The 18,357-nt window shown below is 38.2% G+C and overlaps 1 protein-coding gene and 1 long non-coding RNA gene across 3 annotated transcripts in view; one reads left to right on the top strand and one right to left on the bottom strand.

Annotated features, from left to right (window-relative positions):
- The window catches only part of TAFA1 (TAFA chemokine like family member 1), a 545,952-nt gene extending 543,478 nt beyond the window's left edge, over positions 1-2,474 (bottom strand). Inside the window, exon 1 of one of the 2 annotated variants that reach the window (XM_035276068.3) lies at positions 2,209-2,474. The gene's annotated coding sequence lies outside the window, so the exon portion shown is untranslated. The remainder of the gene's footprint in view (positions 1-2,208) is intronic. The other variant, XM_054245847.2, reaches the window with a different exon arrangement.
- LOC144579432 (uncharacterized) overlaps positions 1-18,357 on the top strand; it is a 149,620-nt gene that overhangs the window by 13,636 nt on the left and 117,627 nt on the right. The window lies entirely within an intron of this gene.

Raw genomic sequence — 18,357 nt, 5'->3', positions numbered from 1 at the left:
GCTAGGCTGCTTCAGTAAATGATGTTGCTGAATATATAAAATACTTGAATCTAAATTTAAAAGTGCTCCCCCCTCCCCTTGATTAACCAGATTGTCCCCTCCCCTATATATAGGAACGCTATGTGCCTGAGCCCACTTGCCATCTGTCACCACATTTTCCAAACTTCTCTTCCACCCCCTCCTCTTACACAATCTTATCACATAAAAATATTAGATTTCAGGGATTTGTATAATTTCATCAGATTTTCTGAGCAAAGTAAAAATAGAAGATGCACTGGTATACTCAACTGACTCAGGTTTTGAGTGCCCAACACATACCCACAGTAGCCAGTAATGCCCTTTACACAGACCTTATGTGACCAGGTATATCAAGAATAAGGATTTTTTCCCCCTGTAGTATGGCATTTTATATTAGGAATTTTCAGGCGTTCCCCATATTACAGAGAGGAACTTAGCATTTCAGGCATTCCCCATATTACAGAGAGTCCTGACTCATATAGTGTTATATTGCTTTGTTTATTAGCTTTTGTAAAATTTGGTAAGTTTTCCCAGATCACTGGAAAACACTTACAAGCCAATTGGGGCATATCTATATTGCTGCTTTCCCTTACATTTAGGAGATGAATTCTAACCATTTAAATATATGGTACCTCTACTCACCCAGGCACTTCAGCCAGAAACTTAAGAGTCTTCTTGGTTTGTTGTATTTCCTACCTCTCACAGCTAATCCATCAGAAATACCAGTTAACGCTTTGTTTCCAGATCCCAAAGGAAGTCTTTGAAGAATACTCAGGGAAATTGGCTATGAAATATTAAGTCTTCTACCCAATATATATTTGTTAAGGATGGTCCTATGAGCTAGATTATTTCTTATTTTTTGCATGCGTAGGAGAAAGGAGGCTTGTAAGAAGCACCCTGTTGTGTCTACCAAGCATCTTACTTTCTTCCATCTGCACCCCTGGCCACTCTGAAGAATTCATCAATCACAAACCATTATCTAATTATAGGGGTGGTCACATGACTCAAGCCTGACCAATCGAGAATTCCCATGCTCTGTCCTCAGAGATTGGCTCCAGTGTGGGCACATTACCCAAGGAACAACACAAGGGAGGAAGGGATTTACGCCCTTTTATAGCAGGGCTACTGGTTGCTACTTTTATCTTTGAGGAAAAAGTCTATCTGGGGAAGCAGAGAATACAATCACACCCACAAAAGAAAGAGGAAAACTAGGGTTGAAGATGGAGCAAGAGAAGGAGGGAGAAGAGTAAGAACAGAGTCTAAATGAGGGTTACAGACTATGGTTTGCCTTCTTTTTTATAAATTAAGTTTTACTGAAACACAAATATGCCCATTTCTTTATGTATTATGTATACTTGCATTCATGCTGCAACAGTAGAGTAGTTAGAACAGATACCATAGCCAATTATTCCTGAATGAGGGCACATGGAAGTATCTTGTCCTTCTCAAAGATCTAATAATTTAGTGAAGGGCAAGACATGCAAATCTTGAAGCACAATAAGATCATGGGAATAAAGACAAAATGCAGAATAGAAATAGCAAATAAAGCTACCAAAATAACATGCTAACAACAATGATAATGATCCTGATGATGACAGATACTATTGATTGATTGCATAGTGGCACTGTGTTGCCTCTGTAAGTATATTGTCATTCATCCTCCAAACAACCTTGCCAAATAGATGTTTCAGTTAGGATACAAAACTGTTTGCTGTAGTAACAAGCAACCCCCATAGCTCATGCTGCATATCCAGGGGGGGATCAGTAGGAGGATCTGCTTATTATAAACAGCCAAGATCCTGAGATAATGATGGCTTTCTCCATATGTTTTCATATTTGCCTCATTGGAGGAAGGGACCATTGTAAGTCACACACTATCTCTAAAAATGTCAGTCCACAAGTGAAACACATCTCTTCCACTCACATTTCATTAGTCAAAACAAGTCATTTAACCTTTCCTAAACTAAAAAGTGCTGGTGGAATGTAATACTACCACGTGCTTAGAAAGAGAAGAGCTGTAAATATTTAGAGAATGCCAGTGAATTAGTCAGGGTTCTCCAGAGAAACAGAACCAATAGGATATAGATATTGATAGATTACAGATATAGATAGATGATATAGATATAGGTGTAGATATAGATATAGACATAGATAGACATATGAGGAGATTTGTTAGGGGAATTGGCTCACATAATTATGGAAGCTGTGAAGTCCCACGACAGGCTGTCTGCAAGCTGGAGATCCTGGGATGCCAGTAGCGTGGCTCAATCAAAATCCAAAAGTCTCAGGACCAGGCAAGCTGATGGTATAAGTCTCAGTACAAGGCCAAAGGCCTAAGAACCCAGCAGGCTGCTTGTGTAAGTTCTGGAGTCCAAAGGCTGGAGAGCCTGGGGTTCTGATATCCAAGGACAGGAGGAGAAGAATGTCCTAGCTCTAGGAGAGAGAGAAAGGAAATCTTTTTCTATCCTTTTTTGTTCTATCTGGGCCCCCGGCCAATTGGATAGTGCCCACCCACATTGAGGGTGGATCTTCCCCACTCAGTCCACTGATTCATGCACCAGTCTCCTCTGGAAACCTCACAGACACAACCAGAAGTAATACTTTCCAGTTTAATAAGCATTCCTTAATCCAATCAAGTTGACATCTCAAATTAATGATCACAACCATGAATCTTTACTCAAATTAGTATTATTAGTATTCACTTTTCCAATGAGAAAATATAGTAAGAAAAGTTAGGAGACTTCATCAAGGCTGTCTGCTACTAAGTAGTAGTGTTAGAATTGAACCCAAGTCAGTATCAGTCTAAATCCCAACACATTTTGTTGTTGTTGTACCATGTCAATGTCTTTTCTCATCAGGTTTGTGTTAGATGATTGAATAAAATAGTAAATTCACACGATGCAGGACTAAGTAAGAGATGTAAAACATTTGGATTTGATGATCTGGGAAATAGTAGGCCCCTTAATATTTTTAATAAAGACATTTACATTATATAAGCAATACTTAATAAAGATATGGTCATCAGTTTTGACCAGAGAATTGGGTCTGCAGTGGGATAAGGGAGTAATATAAAAGTTGGAATGAGATAAGGCAAAAAAAAAGTGAGAGAGAGATTGAAAAGAAAGAGAGAAGTGAGTAGTTGGAAGGGAGGTTTCAGACGGAGACCTTTCCTGTTCTTGAGTAGCTTAAGTATAATTCTTTCCTAAAAGGTTCAGGTTCAAATATTTATGAGACAGAGTTACTGTTTCTTTTAGAGGCTTGTCAAGTGTAAAAGAGGAGGAAAAACCTGTTTGTGAAGGGAGTTTACAGTATACTTAAAGTTTATTTTAAAAGTAAATAGGACTTGATAGATAGGGCAATAAACAACAGGCCCCATCAGTAACCTGCCAGGAGCACTAACAGGAAGCATCTGTAGGCTGCCAAGAGCCAGAAATAAGAATGAACAATTCTTACCATCAGAGTTACAGGACAAAGTCACAAGTCACCAGCAAAGTGACAGGACAAAGTCAGAGTCACAAACAAAGAGGATATTTAGGATGCAGCATCTCTAAGCCAACTCACTCTCTGTCATGAGCACACTCACAGTTGTGTGGAATACACCCACACAGGTAAAGTCACATCTGATTCAGATGTTGCTGGTTCCCTTTGCTATGAATTCCAGGTTTTGTTTCAGCTTGAAATTATGACATGGCACACAAAAATATCTAAGGATCTTTAGATAAACATATTAGCATAGGGATTTTAAACTTTGTATGCTGTTAGTAATTAGGAAGTATATGTGGCCAAGAAGAGTTTATGTGTTCTCCCCAGCCATTTATTATTTTAATATCTATATGTATTAAATGAACAAAGGCATGACCAACTATTTAGGTGTTCTTACAATATGCTGGGCATGATTACAGGAGCTAGGGATGCAGATGTGAGGAAGAGAAACAATCTTTACCTTCATGGAGCCTCACATTTTACTGAAAGAGTAAGATGAGGACACAAATGCACACAAGGCAATTAAAGATTGGGGCAGGTGATCTGAAGATGTGTAAAGAATAATGTCATAGAAAACATGGAGGATAAAGAGTGGAACTGACTGTAGGTAATGGTCAAGGAGCCCTTTGGGTACTGATATTTGAGGTGAGAACTAACAGGTAATAAGCCAATCATGCAGTGACAAAGCATCATATATATTTGGACTTGCTTCAATTATAGGTTGATGCACAAGTAACTGCAGTTTTTGCAATTCTAATGGTAAAAACCACAATTACTTGTGCACCAACCTAATAATAAAGACTTTCTAGAGTCAAAAGTATAATAGAGCTGGGTTGTGAGGCTCACTGGATTGGCGATCTGAGCTTTGTTCTGCCTGAGATCTGAGATCCGAGTCTCTGTTCTGCCACTTAATAGCTGTATACCCTTTAGTTAGCCATCTAAATTTTATGCGTGTGGATTTCTTCAAGTGTAAAATGTGTGGGTTGGGTTGGCAGATCTCTAAAATCTCCTCTTGCACTAAAAGTCCATACTACTTTGTCTTCTGTTGCCACTGCAATAGTGCTCATATGCTTTCCCTCAACATACCACACACACACACACACACACACACACACACACACTTATGTAGGAATATGTGTATTAAGTCTTCTATTTTTAAACTGCTGTCAGAAATTGACCTGGGCAAAACAGGAAATGATTTTTCAATATGATTTGATTATAAGTGAAAAACCAATCTTAGCACCTTACTCCCTTCCAAAAACTACTTTGCTAACACATTAACTATTCCACAAAGGTCCCTGGGCTGTTATCTTAAGACCTTATCTTAGAGGACACATCACTCCCCTTTCTCAAACTATCCCTCAGCAGCCACAGCCTCGAATACTCTGTGTGTGTGTGTGTGTGTGTGTGTGTGTGTGTGTGTGTGTGTGTGTGTCTTGATCCAACTGAATCTGATGGGCTGTTTGATAACCTGGGGAATAATGGGAAAATATGAGGTAGGCCAATGAATTTGCTTCCAAGGAATTTGGATTTGGGATTTTAAGACAGTGGATGGATTAGCTGCAGGGCCCAAAATTAAGGACACATAAAAGCCAACAGAAGCATAATGATGACAAAGCATTCAAACAGAGCCTGTGGACTCCATGCCTGTTAAGGCTCCCAGACCTGCTTAAATCCAGACTCACTTTCCAGTTCTGCCTTCCACGAGGCCCAGGCATTATAGTATTGCTTGCCCCTAATTGCTCCAGGTCCTATCAGCAACCACATTTTTACTTGACATACCTTAACTGGAATTCTTTCCGTCAAATTACATTCACTAAAACAAAGGGTGGCTCATTCAACAAATAAGATAAACTCCATGGAGATGTTAATGGTGATGAGATTTAGAAACAGGAGTAAGAAAGACAAACAGGGGAAAGGCTCTGCTTTCAGGAAACAGGTGGTCAGGTAGCCAGGATCTGCTGGCACAGGGAAAGGTAAAAGATGCCTGTAACAGAAAATGGGTTCCAGGAAATGCAGTTTGTGGTAGGTGTGGGGAGCGCTCCAAAATTGGCCTGGGAGGATCTAAATGAGAAGACTGGGAGGAAGAAATTTGGCCTACAATTTTACTAATGAGAAGTACTCATTCCACAGGACAGAAACTGTCCTCAAAACTCCCAAATATGTTTATCATCTTCTCCCATCTACCTTCCAGCAACATACCTAACATATAGTAGAAGTAATAATAATAATAATACTTATTAGTAGAGGCTTGAAATTGTCTTACATTCTCTCCTAGTCATTTTTTAAAGAACTCTATTCTTCTCCCACTGGAGCACTCATTAACTGTTTTTCTTAATTCTATGGCTTATGATTCTCCACTTAGGGATCATGGGTAGGCCAATTAAGCTTGTCATTTTTAAGAAGAGAATGGTATGGAGCGATTGCCCAGTAGTCACTTCCAACTGCCAGCTGTGATAAGTCTATAAAATATTTCATTTGCATCATGCATAGGAACCTAAAATACAGCACACTGTTACAAAAGGCAGAAATATTCTATGTCAAGTTATGTCTCCTCATAAAATAGCCCCTCCAAGTATTAGCAACAAAGCAGAATTATTCTGTATTGCTTGAAATTTAAGTATCTAATGCTTAAGGAATGACGGCATAGATATTAAACCTAGTTTCATCCAGTGCTGTAGACAGGTAAAGTTCTGACGAGAGTAAAGCTGAGCAAAGGTCATTTAGCAGAAAGATGCTTATTTGGATTGAATGTCTTCTCTGCTCTAGGGTAAGCAAGGACAGATTGGCAATCAGCTTATAAAAGCGAGTACTATGTGCCATCCATAATGTAGACCTATTTATGTGACCTAAAAAGGCCACCGCTCATGTTTCCAGAGTAGAAAAATGCATATGAAATACCTTACCTGTAAGAAAAGATCCTTCTGGTTAGTCAGAAGTGGGCCAGCACACTGATACCTTGACAGCATGCCGGAGACTCTATCAATTGGGGCAGGAGAGGATGTGGACTTTATTCCTCCCTGTCTCAGTCTCTAAAGCACAAGGACATTTTTGCTGTAGAAAATAACACTTTGTCTAGATGGAGAATTTTTAATCATGTGCAATTGTTTTCACAGAGTAAAACCTGATTGTTGCTACAGATGCAACCTTTCTAAAGCCACCATGTTAATCATCGTTGTTATTTCCTGACCATTTGAGCAGCTCTCAACACGCTAACCAAATTTTGATGATCCATGGGAGAAGAACAGGAGAAATAGGACAGGGAGATAGACAGGGGTTTCGTATCTTGAGCATTTTAATTAATCCAGTCTCAAAAAGTAATTTAAGTCAATGGATGGCTTAAGTCTGATTGTCAAAGCATTCCTATTGAAATGAAGCCTTGGAAAATAACCTCAGAGGCATTTTTTATAGTTTGGATCCAACTCTGTCCAGAGTGCTCAATCCAGGGCTGGAAAAACTTATAAGTGGTTTTTCTTTCCAAACAGTCTGAATGACAGCCATATCATACTTCTTTCAAGACAGATGGCGAGAGCACAGTTTGCCTTTCAGTTTCAATTCACTGCCATCTTTTATAAGCAACATGGTTAAGCGAGCTGCTAAAGAGAACGGCCTCCCAAGCCATTCTGCCTAATTTTAACAATACCAGGATGAAACCTCATGCTTTAATATTATGGTTCACTTTCCCAAAGTGTTTTATGAAACTTGCCTTAAATTTGCCATCCGAGATTCATAACTGATAAAACGTAGGCAACCTCTCTAAAAATAAATACATGAGAGGTTTGCAATTTTTCCTATGTTCTGACACCATTGTCTGCCTCTTGATTTGTGTGATGTTACCATTTCTAGAACTCTGGCTCACATTGTTTTCATGACTCCATTTTTTTCTGTCCCATGATGCCCTGAAAGAGAAGCCAAGATCCACCAAACTCTTAAATATACCATCTGGATTTATGTTTCTCTTGAATAAACTTATTGAGTGCTTACTGTGGACCTCCCACTTTGCTAAACCTTGTATTTTTGTATCTGTGTTAATTATACAATACTGAAATATTGATGCCATTTTATAGATGAGAAAACAGTCTCAGATAGGTTAGGTACCTTTTCCAAAGTCATATGGCTCATAAATAGCACAGCCAAAATGTAAACTTGGGTATAAGTTTAAAGTCCCACATTCTATCCTTCACTCAACAGTGTCTTCATTTAATTCCACAAGAAACTCAGTGAGAGAGCCTTTTATTCTGTCTTGCTTTGACCAATGATACTTCTGATACCAGTTCTTTCCTGATTCCTGGATGCCAGTTTAGTTACCCAGAAATATCCCCAAATCCAAAACTTCCCTTGGGTATTTCCATGATGGAAAGCCATTTAGAAAACCAAGAAGAGCCATCCATTTCTTGATAAAAAAAAAAAAAAAAAAAAAAAAAACCAAGAAGCTTACCATTTATTTTAGAATAAATTTAACTTTTCTCAGATGGCACTGTCATAATACTCTCTCTGTGCTTAGCCTACTGGGCATGAAAAAGAGGGGGGTGGGCTTTAGATTTATCAGACTTCTGAACAACAAAATGATGTTGTTAGTGATCTATCATTTTCATTTATTCAACAAATATATATGGAGCCACGACTGTGTGCGAGGTATATTCTAAAAGCTATGGATTTTGTGGAAATGAAAATGAAAGGGGCAAGTATCCTTGCCTTTTTAACGCTTAAATACCAGTGGAGAGAGCCAGACAGGAAGCCAAATAGAGAAGTAAAACATGGCATGTGCTGGGAAGTCACAAGCAGCAAGAAGAGAAACAGAGCACAGAAGAAGCGGGGTATGGCATGTGGAGGGCAAGGTGCAATTTTAAATAGGGTGGAAATTATAGATTACATTTGCGCCCCTGATAAAGAAAAGGTATATTGATGTCCTATTTTCCAGTGCTTCAGAATGTGATCTTATTTGGAAACAGATTTGTTGCAGATGTAGCTAGGCTACACTGGAGTAGAGTGAGCTCTGAAACCAAAATGGCTGGTGTCCTTCCTCCTAAGTAGACAGGGTTAAGACACACAGAGAGACTACCATGTGACAACAGAGGCAGAGACTGGAGGGATACAGAGACAAGCTGAGGAACATCAATGATGTCTGGCTGTCACCAGAAGTTAGGAAAAGGCAAGGAAGGATTCTACCTAGAGTCTCAGAGGGAGTATGGCCGTGCTGGAACCTTGATTTTTCTGGCCTCCAGAACAGTGGGAGAAGAAATATCTGTTACTTTCTAAGGCCCCTGGTTGGTGGCACTTGTAACAGCAGCCCTAGGAAGCTAATAGAGTGGGCAAGGAGGCTGCACCTGTAAGGATGGTATCTAAGAAAAGACCTGAAGTTGGTGAGGGTAGGTACAAAGATAGTTCAAGTAGTCCTTGCCAAATCAAAAGAATGGCTATGATGCAATAGTCATCACTTATATTTAACCTCTTTTTACAGCACAAATTCCCAAAGTTCAGAAACCTAGTCTTACATCCCAAGAGTGTAGCCCAGAGCCCAACATTTAGATATGCAAATATTTATTGAATGAATGAATGAACAAATGAACCAGTGTATGAGCGGAGACATCATTACTCAGGGACAAGAGACTTCAGAGCATGTAGCTATCTGGACTCAGCTCACCCTCAGTGTTTCTGGTTCAGTAGATCTGGGGCAGGGCTAGAGAGGACGCATGTCTAACAGCTTTCCAGCTGATCTTGCAGATCCAGGGACCACACTTCGGAAACCACCGCTGTAGGCCATCCTAAGACCTTAAGCCTTTGTTCTGAGTTGGCTAAAATATTTTTGAGGGTTAGAGCAGAGGAGCAACACAATGTGACTTTTCTTTTCAGTAGAAAACTCTGCCTATTTGGGTTAAGAATAGACTGTAAGTGGTGAAGAGTGGAGGCAGAGTCCAGTTGTGAGATTATTGAAACGAAAAGTGCATAATGTGAAGCATCTACCAAAAGGTAGACGTGAGCAAGTATGCATTGCCTGTGACTCAGAGTATTTCGGGAGTAGGGAGGAGCAATTGGGTTTGTTCACAGAAAACAAATATGTAAATAAGAAATTTGACTTCCCTGGTGCCTTAAAAGCTTGGCATGCTTAGAGAAGAACGTTTATTTCATAGGAGTTATATTGCTTCTGAAGGGCATTGGCTTCCCTTCCATGTGTAGCCAATTAAGCAATCAAGCTCATGTCACATCTTGAAATTTAATGGCCCCTGTAGGCATCCCCTGGAGTTGATTGCCTGGCTTGCTTTTGAAGGAAAAAGAAAGGGTCTTTTCATTCCACCCTCACACCAACTCAGAATCCTGTGAATTTTAAGAGCTTTTGTTTGAGTAGCTAATGAGGACTCCAATGCACATGCTCTGGTGATGTTCTCAGACCATTCATAGGGTGACCCTTAAGACGGTCCTAAAATAGAATATTATCTTTTTATATAAAACTCAGATTTCACAGCAGAAGAAATTCCCAAATATGAAGAATAAAGCAAAATACCAGGATTAATAATGACAGGAAAAGGGATATTTAGAAGAGAGCAATGCATTCAAGCTTTTTGAAAGCATTTGATTTCTATTACCACATTTTCCTTCCATCTGTATGTGCTCTCACCTTCCCATTGATCTATCATCTTGGTAATATGCTCGTAACATCTACTCAGATCCCTTCAAAAACATTATGGTTTTATGTCTTGCCTGTTTGAAGGGAATTCTGAATTTTATAATTTGGGTTTACAAATACTTTTAACTTAAAAAAAGGATATTTTGTTTAACCAAAATGTTCATGAAAGACATAGCTTAGAACCTTCCTACTCCAACATAAAAAGTGAAGCATCTTCCAAGTCTTACTTAGACCACCTAAGAGCTGACATACTGTATCATCAGTGATGTGACTGGAAGCAAAACTGAGTTGATTTCATGGAGATTGAGGGTAGAATGACGGGTACCAAAGGCTGAAAAGGGTGTATGGCTGGGGGATGAAGAAGAGAGGTTGATTCATGGTACAAATATATGGTTAGAGGGAATAATTTCTGATGTCTGATAGCAGCATAGGGTGACTATAGTTAACACCATAGTATTGTATATTTCAAAATAGCTAAAAGAGAATACTTGAAACATTCATAAAACATAGGAATGATAAATACTTGAGGTGATAAATGCCCTACATACCCTGACTGGATCATTAAAGAGTCTATGCATGTAAGAACATATCAAAATATCCTATAACAATGTACAAATATTATGTTTCAGTTAAAGAAAACTCTATTTCTCAGCTTCCACATCAGTAAACTAGGGGAGTTTGCACCCTTCCCTTTTATTTGGATCAAGTCATAAAGGCCCCAGTAAGTTCCAGAATTAGCTAATTTAAATTGTGCTATTGCACCCTATATTTATTTTAGCTTTAAAAGGAAAACGTTATTTTAATGCATGTCTTCTAGGATATTAACGTTGAGATCAAAATTCGAATTCCTTTGCAGGCCAGGCTAGTATCATCAATAAGTAAGAACCAAAGAAAACCCACGGATGAAGAAGGTGCAAGTTAGGAGGGCACAGTGGCAACCTCCAAATAAAAAGCAAGTGGTACTCAGCTCCAGGCTGTGCTATGCATGCAATGCAACAATACAGACCCAGGATTGTGACAGCATCCATTTCAGAAGCTCAAAATACTCATTTTTGTTGTTGGTATTTTAAACACCTTGATCTTTAAATCACAAGCAATTCAAATTAGAAACATTCTTATCTCCATGTGGACCACGTCTTCCAGCTGAATTCAACCTAAAAGCTATTAGTTTCATGATGAAAGCCATATTGGTTAAGATTGATCCCTTCGGGAATTATTGTTGCATGCTAAATTCCCATATGGGGGGTATCAGGTCACATGAGTCCTCATCTTATTTAATTTTCTCTTTGAAAAATAACTATTAGATTGGTGCAAAAGTAACTGCGGTGTTTGCCATTAATTTCAATGGCAAAAACGCAATAACTTTTTCACCAACCTAATACCTTATGTATGTCCCTGCAAGAAAAAAGTTAAGTATTCATAATAGACCAAGTTAGATAGACAGAAAGACAGGCATAGGATATGATAAAGATGCTAACAAAACAACACAAACTGGTTTTCCTGAGGGCCCTTAGACAACTGCAAGTTGACCTTTCTAGCTTTAAATCAAGATATTTTTTATTTCTGGTCACTTGCACTGAAACGGTGAACAGAAGTGATTATGAATCATGAGAGTTGTCCCAATGCCCTAAGCTAAAAAGTAGACAAGTGAAGACATAATTGACACTATAAATAGGATTTTTTTTTTCTTTCATAGAAAGATTAACAGGATTAAGTAGTAAGCAACCTTAGGATACCTAACTGTTTTCTTTTTCTTTTCTTTTTTTTGTTTAACTAACAACATATTTGATATTCAGAGGCCCATAAACAATTTCAAGAAACAATATTTAGGTTTATGGATTTGCCATATATATAAAATTGGACTTCTGTCAGCTTATCTACTGCTACTGCATCACATGAAAAATGTCTGGATGAATTTTCACCAACTTTGGAGATAATATTTGTGACGACTTGAGTGATAATATAGATTATATTCTGCATATCAAGTTGGATTCCTTCACAAAGATCTCAGAGAAAGTTTGGAGTAATTTACTTGAGTCATAATTCGGGGAGGGAGGGAGGGAGGAAGGGGAGGGGAGAGAGCAGAGGAAGGGGAGGTGAGAGAGGGGAGGGAGGGAGAGATGGAGGGAAAGGAAGGGAAGGGAAGGGAGGGGAGGGGAGGGGAGGGGAGGGAAGGGAAGGGAAGAAGGAAGGAGGGAAGGAGGGAAGGGAAGGGAAGGGAAGAGGGAAGGGAAGAGGGAAGGGAAGAGGGAAGGGAAGAGGGAAGGAAAGAGGGAAGGGAAGAGGGAAAGGAAGGGAAGGGAATGGAAGGGAAGGGAAGGGAAGGGAAGGGAAGGCCAAGACAGCTGCATCACTGAACTGGTGATGACTATAAATAACTAGGCTCATTCCCACTGGGAATGTCCAAGAACCATAATGAATGGGTTTCAGAATGGTCCCTTCAAAAGCCAGAGAGGCTGGAAACAGCCTCTTCTACTGATCCGTAGAAACTCATCCTCCAGTGATTAGGATTCACCCTGGGTATTATTTTCTTTGCATATGAAAACTACTCATGGCTTGGGAAAAAGTCTTCTTGCAGAAAAGCAGAGAGATGCTGGGGGCAATTGATGTGGGATGACCTCAGCACCATAGGAACCTTCCATCACATTGCAGCTGTAATCCAGGTAGACTACCAAAAAAAAAAATGCTAAATTACATATGCAAAATTGAAGGTTATCACTGAGAAAGGATGCTATTCTTTGGAGCAGTGAGAACTGAGGCACAAAGTGAAATATATGCCTTTTCCAATTGAGAAAGAAAAGCTATCATCACCATATCATGACAGCCAGCACTCTTGGCTGCTGACTTTGAGCAACACTGCCCCACGTGTTTTGCATGCATCTTTCATTTGGTCTTGCCACCACTCAATGCCACAGGCACCATTTTATCCCCATTTTATGACAATCAAGCTAATGATTGTGCAGATTAAGTCATAACACTTTTCTATACCAAGAGAACAAACACTGTGTTCGAAATACATGCTCAAACCAAAATTCTTAGAGAAGACACCTTGAATCTCAGGCATTGATTTGCCACAAGCTGCTTCACATGTGGGCAACCTTAGAGAATATTCCTGGAATAGTAGCCATAAGGATATACTTAATTATGGTTTATGATCCTCTCCCCTCCCCCCACCAATTCTATCAACTCCTTTATTTAACATATAATGACAACCAAAAAGGAGAACAAACTTAAGGTGGTAAGAAAAAAAAGTGTACTCTTTCAGGATTACAGAGGTTACAAATGAAAAATTTGCTTTCTCAGCTGAAATATACATACAGTTATCTCATTTAGTGCTGTCAACTAAAGAACTATTTGGATATAACACTATGCTTTTCAGAAATATTTTACATTAAATAGATACATACATACGTGAGTCTTTTGCCATATGCTGGCTTTATGATTCTCTTAAACAATGACCAGTACACCAGCAAGTCACAAATAAAAAATTTTCTGAACTTCTAATTAAATTCTCTGGCTAAACGAGACTCAAATTAGAAAGGTCTCATGGCTATTGCACTTTCAAGAAACACACCTACTCTATGTCACAAGATCCACTCATAAAAAACAAGTGTTTGTGAACATGTATCTGAAAGGAAATTCAAATTAAGGGGAATTATTTCCTGAAACAGCATTTCTCTCTCCTGCTGGGTATAACCATTGCAGGGCTCTAAAACAGAAGCAGGTGTTTGCAATTCATGAGTTCAGAACCACCACTTGGGCACCAAAGACTTGTGTGCCTCATGCAGAGACCTCACTTCTCTTTCATGGTAACTAATGACTCCCACACCCTCCGTTCTCTCAGCTTCCAATAAAGGTTTTGAATACCAAGGTAGAGACAATGGAAAAACAAGTAGAGAATAGAAAAGAAACTGCTGAAAATAATGGGTAAAGTTATATTGTGTCACAGTGAGCATTTTTATTCTAATTCATTTAATTTTGTTTAGGCAAGGCAAGTGGGTGAATGTTGTGGGTGTGGTCAAAGGAATCCTGGTCGGGGAAATAATATGAAATCTTCTTAATGATGCCAACCAAACTAATTATTACTAATTTTTTTCTCTGTTTTTGGTAGATGTCTCCATGATTCGAGTTTCAGTTATGGCTCAACTAAAGAGATTTCATGAAACTGTTTTCAATTTCATTCTGTTAGGGAGCTAAATTAATTTTCTAAGGCATAAAATCATTCTGAGGAACAGATATACATGCTGTTGCAAAAATCTTCTCTATGTTAAAATTATAAAAGTATTGAATAAAATAGGAAAGAAAAGAAAAATAGACAGCTAGAAATTGTAGACATAAATGCCAGTGGGCTTGGATGTGATATGAGTTGGCTTGTCCAACATGTCAACAGAATTTCAGAGACACTAATGTCTTGTTTAGTTTCTTAATTTTTCTTAGGTGGCTTTGATTTTCAAAGCACATGGTTCTGTTAACAACTGGCCAAAAATATTTGCACATGAGGTTTTCTTATTTTTCAGATACATTGTAGGATTTTAATTTTTACTTTATTATTATTATTATACTTTAAGTTCTGGGGTACATGTGCAGAACATGCAGGTTTGTTACATAGGTATACATGTGTTACGGTGGGTGGTTGCTGCACCCATCAATTCATCATCTACATTAGGTATTTCTCCTAATGCTATCCCTCCCCTAGCCTCCTACTCCCCAACAGGCCCCGGTGTGTGATTTTCCCCTCCCTGTGTCCATGTGTTCTCATTGTTCAACTCTCACTTATAAGTGAGAGCATGCAGTGTTTGGTTTTCTGTTCTTGTGTTAATTTGCTGAGAATGATGGTTTCCAGTTTCATCCATGTCCCTGCAAAGGATGTTAATTCATCATTTTTCATGGCTGCATAGTATTCCATGCCGTATATGTGTCACATTTTCTTTATCCAATCTGTCGTTGATGGGCATTTGGGTTGGTTCCAAGTCTTTGCTATTGTGAAGAGTGCTGCAATAAACATACATGTCCATGTGTCTTTATAGTAGAATGATTAATTATCCTTTGAGTATATGCTCAGTAATGGGATTCCTGGGTCAAATGGTATTTCTCATTCGAGATCCTCGAGGAATCGCCACACTGTCTTCCATGATAGTTGAACTAATTTACACACCCACCAACAGTGTAAGAGTGTTCCTTTTTCTCCACAGCCTCTCCAGCATCTTTTAAAAGATTATCAGTGCCTATAACAATGAATTCTTTGCAGTTCATTACTTAAGAATATAGTGGCATGAATATTTAAGGAGGATTATGTGAAAAACATGTTTCTGTATTTTTTATGGTAGTATAGTAAGGAGTAATTGACATCTAAGGATTTTCAGTTGGTCTTCACAGCCTCCGTGACACCCCTGATACAGTCCAATTATAGATAAACATATATAATCACATTTTTCTGGAAATGAGGGCCATAGCTTTCATCAAATTCTCAAAATGGTCTAGGACATCTCCCCGCAGCACACACAAAAATGTAAGACCAATCAAGAGAAAATAAAAATTCTGCAGAGACAGTTGATCTTTAATTGCTTTTGTTGATCTAGTCATAAATGATGGACTGCTGATCTTCTTTGAAGGGCATCAAAGAGTCACTCACTCTATCTCATGGTATCTGCTCCATGTAGGAAAATCATTCTAGGTCTCTATTTAGGCAAAATGATCTTCTCATAAACGCCTCCACAATATCCATGTTACAGACATGGCCAGTCTTAAATAGTTGGATACTCTTTTTGCTTTGGCTTATAGAAGGTTTAGGGTTAAGTCTATGGCCTGCTTCTAGCAACTGTACCAAGCTTTAAAGTCTGTATGTCTGTGATTGAATTTAGCCCTGGAATATAATAGTTTTTCTAACCTTATACCCAACTCACTTTAATATTCATGTCATTATTCAGTGCTTTATGTGTTTTAGACGCTGCTTTAAACTCTCATACCCATTGAAATAATAAGGCTTGTGAGGAAAATTAAACCCAAGGCAGTTGGATCACACTCTTATCATTTCCAGTCCTACCCTTGTTATATTTTTCCTGGTAGTACTTAAAACTAATCACCTAACAGCATATTACATATCAATTTATTTATGAGTCTTGTCTATTTCCCTCACGGAAGAAGGTAAACACCAGTGAGGCAGATACATTATCTAACATGGCCAGTACTGTATCCTTAGTACCTAGAACACATTATAGCCCTAATAGGACCCTTAGTAGAGATCTGCTTAATGAACCTGGTGATCTGAGTTCATAGAAAATGTTATTTATCAATTTATCCACAGAGTTCAGCCAGTTAACTCCCTCCTCTGTGCTTTTTGACTCATGTTAAATTTTCCGAAGCATTCAAATGGAATCATTTTTAAGTTTTGCAATCGCCTAAGTTTAGACAGAAATCCATTCTATATACATGAATGTTCTCTGTTTGAATAACAATATAATTCTTCCCACTTGTTTTAAGTGATTCTAAAAGGAGGAAATCATTGGCTTTACAAGAATTTTGTAATTGGAAATCTGGGTACATTTTAGCAAAGGCTAATGGATATATACTTATTTTTCTGTGGAGCTGTACTTCTATAGTACCTTAAAAGGAACTCTTATTAAACTTTTATAGATATTCCAAATGAGCTTTTTTTATGTTACTAAGGAAAATTAACATACTGTTTGTAGCCTTATACCAACTTCAGTTCCATGGCCCTTAAATCATCATTTATATACTCTCAGTGTTCAGCAAAGAAAAAAATATGAGTCCCTTAGAATTCGTGGTTTGTTTTAAGGACGCATGAGAGTACAATTGAGAATCATGCAATTCATAACAAATTCAATCTAGACAAGACAGTACACCATTAAATGAAGCGCCACCTATTTCTTTTTTCCCACAAGAGACTGAAGAATGGAAGTCATTCACTCAAATATGAGATTCATGAAACACTTTAATTCTATGACAGCCATACACCAAGGAACAGAAAAAAATCATTTCATCTCATAATGTTTTAGAGACCTCAGGCAAATGTAAACAGTAGATGATGTTAGACATTAAGGATTCATTACAAGTACTAAACAGCTAAACTGAAAATCTACTGGTTTATTTGAAATTCCATGGGATTCTAGTAGGAGATTTATTAAATTATTTACCAAACTTCAACAGGAAAGATTACCATTTATTGGATTCGAATATAATGCTGATAGGCCTATTTCTTTCGCAATGTGGTTTACATTAAGTGATAAAATATATGGTAAAATAATGTCTAGTGTATACCATTAATTCACCAGTCATGATTCATTTAAATAGAACACAGCAGTACTTCTATGAGCTGACTCACTGGTGGCTAAACATTCCCACGATTTTGTAATAAGATTTACCTTCTGTCAGTGAGACGCATCTGGGTCCGAGAGACCAAGGATTATTGTTTATACACAGAAAATGGTCCTCTATTTACTAATGTCTTTTGAGGAAACTATCTACATAATTCCAGCATAGCTGGTTTCATATAATTCATCTTCAAAACTTTCTGAACATACAGCACAAGGACTCAATACTATTCTTCTCTTAAGTGAGTGTGCTCTTCCTAAATATTTATGTCTATGAATTACATATAATTATATACACAGACCCATATATTGTGAGCATCTGTATGTATCCAAGATATGATGTGTATATATATACACACAGACAGATTGTGGGCATCTATACACATGGCAAAATGGAAATGGAAAGCTAGAATTAAGCCAGGTAATTCTGAATAATAGAAATTTCATGGAGAGGATGAAAGGAACAATACAGTGATGACACACAACTATCATGCAGAAGAGGGATCTAGCAGCATTGTTGCAAGGTTGTAAAGTAACCAAAGTCTCAAGTGGAAAGACGACAAAACTTACTTTATCTGAGATAAATGTGTTTCTGGATGGAGAATGCCTCGTAGGTGATAACTGAGTCCAATAAGATGGTAAGTGATAGAAATGGGAACAACACTAGTCTAAAGCAGGATCTGTGACTAACAAGACTTGATGACAGAGGAAAAGGATGTAAAAGAAAAAAACGGGAAACGCTGAACACAGAGAAGACAGCACAAGGAGATTGTCTCTTTGTGATGAAGGGCGGTTGCCTCAGGGTTCTGATAAATGGGAAAAGGGAGGCAGAAGAAAATGTGAAAGTTAAAGGGAGAGATTTGAAGATGCTATTCTGGTGGTCTTTAAGATGGAGGAAGG

This window comes from Callithrix jacchus, chromosome 15 (assembly GCF_049354715.1).
Source record: "Callithrix jacchus isolate 240 chromosome 15, calJac240_pri, whole genome shotgun sequence".
In the NCBI taxonomy this organism is placed as follows: Eukaryota; Metazoa; Chordata; class Mammalia; order Primates; family Cebidae; genus Callithrix; species Callithrix jacchus.
This window is presented reverse-complemented; position numbering and strand designations above follow the sequence as displayed.